At 44.5% G+C, this 3,709-nt stretch overlaps 1 pseudogene; it reads right to left on the minus strand.

The window, feature by feature from the left end:
* Nucleotides 1-337: 337 nt before the first annotated feature.
* LOC129518976 (small nucleolar RNA SNORD22) lies at nt 338-455 on the minus strand (annotated as a pseudogene).
* Nucleotides 456-3,709: the final 3,254 nt, after the last annotated feature.

A 3,709-nucleotide genomic window follows, 5' to 3' on the forward strand; every position in this document is an offset into this window, starting at 1 on the left:
TAATTTTTATTTATGATAGTCACACACACACAGAGAGAGAGAGAGAGGCAGAGACACAGGCAGAGGGAGAAGCAGGCTCCATGCACCGGGAGCCCGACGTGGGATTCGATCCGGGGTCTCCAGGATCACGCCCTGGGCCAAAGGCAGGCGCTAAACCGCTGCGCCACCCAGGGGTCCCAAATAAAAACCTTTAAAAAAATTTCCTTTTGGTATCCCTGAAGAACTGGATTCCTGTTATATAAAAGCTTTGTTCTTTCTTTACACCTACAAAGAAGTATGTACAGTTGACTTCACCAAATGATTTATTCCCTTTTCCCATATTTAGAAATCCCTTATGATCCCTCAGACAGTTCCTTCTGGAGCAGGTTTCCTCCTTCCCCCCAGCCAGCCCCAGTGGGTTCACCTTTACAGGCTCTGGGACTAGGACAGGAGGTAAGACTGTTTCCTCACTGGGAACCAAGTAACAATTTTAAAAGGGCAGATCACCATGGAGGTTTTGTGTGTTTATAGTGGGTGTAACAGACTGATGGGATGGCGCTGGACAAGGTACTTTGGGAGATGATCAGGGTTACAAGATTGAACACCTGTGTGTCCTCCACAAATTACTATTTTTTTAAATAAAATTTTTTATTTATTCATGATAGACAGAGAGAGAGAGAGAGAGAGAGAGGCAGAGACACAGGCAGAGGGAGAAGCAGGCTCCACACAGGGAGCCCGACATGGGACTCAATCCCGGGGCTCCAGGATCACGCCCTGGGCCAAAGGCAGGTGCTAAACCACTGAGCCACCCAGGGATCCCCTGTCCTCCACATTCTTATGTGGAAGTCCTAACTCCCAGTGGGGTGGTGTTAGGGGTGGGGTATTTGGAGAGGATCAGGTTCCATAGGGCAGGCCCCACGATGGGGTTAGTGCCCCCCCACAAGAAGATAAAGAGAGAGCTTGCTTCCTCTATCTCTTTCCACCATGTGGCGACAGGTTGATGAGGTGGCCATCTGTCTACCAGAAAAAATCGTCACCAGAACCCACCCACATGGTCACCTTCATCTTGCATTCTCCAGCCCACCTAACAGTCAGAGACAAATGGGTACTGTTAAAGATCCCCCTTGCCCCCCCCAAGTCTGTGGTATTTCATTAGAGCAGCCTGAGCAGACTGAGACGGTCTCCATGCAGAATGGCCTGCTGTCGAAGACTACGTCGGTATTCCAAAGATGAAGAATTCCCTCTATTACTGGTAATAGGATTTGTAAGCAACTGGGAAATACAAAGTACACCCTAGAAAAGACCGGTATCTTCCCCACAGGAAAGAAAAGAAGGCAATCAGAAAAGTAAAAAGAAAATTATTTTAGAAATGCATCAGGGGTATGTAAAGTATTCTCCGGCAATGGTATAGAATATGGATGAAAGGGGATGCCTTTGAATTTAGGATGTGGAATATGCAGGATTGGGCTCCGTGCTCAGCGGGATATTCTCTCTCTCTCTCTCTTTCCCTCTGTCCCTCCCCCCACTGCTTCCCTGTGAGCTCTCTCTCTAAAAATTTTTTTAAAAAAGAATAATTTTTAAATTAAAATTGAATAAAGTTAAAATAGGCAAAACATTTTGAAAATGAAACCTAGATGAAATGATTTTCAGAGGAAACAGAAATCACTCAAATAACGACAGAAGATACATATACAGACTATGAGCGTGTAATTATTGAGGACCATATCAATGACTTTTTTTTTTTAAAGGCACGACTATGCACGTTTCCTCCTACTAAAGTTACATAGCGAAACACGCTTTTTCGAAGCGATATAAGCTGCTTCAGACTGTGTGGAAAAGGGGAAAACATCTAAAGCATTATTCTATTTACAGAATTGCCATAATTGAAAAACTAATGCCGAGAGATTAAAATCATGTACGATTAATGATGCAAGATTTCCACAACAATGGCAGCTAGATCCCGGTAGGAATGCAAATAACAGTGTTTTCTCGACCTGATTGGGGCTCATTCCAATAATGCCAGGATGCTCTCACAACAGAATTGGATGTGTGTGTGTATTCTGTGAGTAGGAGTATAAATTATGATATTTCCCCCCCACCCCAGAATGTAAAATTGAAGAGCAGTTGCATGAAAGGAGCCTTGAATGTAGACAAAATGGCGACATTCCATAATGAAACGTGAGCAGCAGAGGACACGAGTCAATCCAAGTGTGACGTAGTTGTGTTCCCAGGAGCTGGTGGTGTGATGAGGCCAGAAGCAGGAGTCAGGGTGGATGGGGGGCATGGGACTGGAAGGTTTTGGGTGTGCATATGAAGGAAAAGTGGTTCCATGGGCATGGGGCTGTGGATGTCACTTCACACATGGGGGTCATTGAGCATCATGCACCTCATGGGAACCCACCTGTACACAGGCGTGTTTTGTCAATAACCGCACTCCAGGAGCCACACTGTCCGTGTGTCCATTACATCTCAAGAGCTTAACATGCTCACTGAATTTAGCTTGGGTATTTTGATAGAGGATTAAGCCCCCTGTTCCTTGTTTCCTTTTCTCCTTTCCTTTTTTTTTTTTTAATTTTTATTTATTTATGATAGTCACACAGAGAGAGAGAGAGAGAGGCAGAGACACAGGCAGAGGGAGAAGCAGGCTCCATGCACTGGGAGCCCGATGTGGGATTCGATCCCGGGCCTCCAGGATTGCGCCCTGGGCCAAAGGCAGGCGCCAAACCGCTGTGCCACCCAGGGATTTTTCTTTTCTCCTTTTTCCTTTTCTCCTTTCCACGAGAATCAAGTATCTGTGTCCCACAGCACCGGCAGTGCTGAGAGACAAAACACAGAAAAACCCTACAGCATTTCTTGGAAAATTTAAGTACAGTGAAACTCTGCAGCAGATTTCAAGGAAATACTATATTGAATAAACTCATCTATATAAATAACTTGGAATAATGTTTTTAGAAAAGGGCTCAAGTCCTATTAAGCGTCTTCGGTAGATGAAAACATAGAGTTCACAGACATATGGGGATGAGTGTCTTCTCCATGGATCATGCTGGCCTAAAGCCGAAATAATGGAGAATTGATTTTCCCAAATCAAAACAGAATGATGTTGTTATACCCTTGGCATTTTCAGAAAGTTATTGGTATGGGAATCCCAGGGTTTTCACACTTTGTGCATGTAGGGAGCACGGGTCAAAATCGACTAAATAGGGAAAACAATATGTTTATGAATCTTTCTTTAAAACACATGTATTGGGGATCCCTGGGTGGCTCAGCGGTTTAGCGCCACCTCCAGACCAGGGCGTGATCCTGGAGACCCTGGATCGAGTCCCACGTGGGGCTCCCTGCATGGAGCCTGCTTCTCCCTCTGCCCGTGTCTCTGCCTCTCTCTCTCTCTCTCTCTCTCTCTGTGTGTGTGTCTCATGAATAAATAAATAAAATCTTAAAAAAAACCCACATGTATCTGAATTACAAAATTTAGCCATTTAGAATATACAGCCCAGGAGCTCCTGGACAGCTAAGTTAGTGGAGGTGTAAGTCTTGATCTCAGGGTTGTGGGTTCTAGCCCCATGTCGAGTGTAGAGAATACTTAAAAAGAAAATCTTTAAAAATTAAAAACAAAACAAAACAAAACACACAGCTCAATGGTATGACATTTCTTCACAGAGTTGTGTGGCCATCGGCACAACCAATTTTAGGATATTTTCATTATTCCACAAAGAAATCTTGGGCCCAGCAG

This window comes from Nyctereutes procyonoides, unplaced genomic scaffold (assembly GCF_905146905.1).
Source record: "Nyctereutes procyonoides isolate TBG_1078 unplaced genomic scaffold, NYPRO_anot_genome, whole genome shotgun sequence".
Taxonomy (NCBI): domain Eukaryota; kingdom Metazoa; phylum Chordata; class Mammalia; order Carnivora; family Canidae; genus Nyctereutes; species Nyctereutes procyonoides.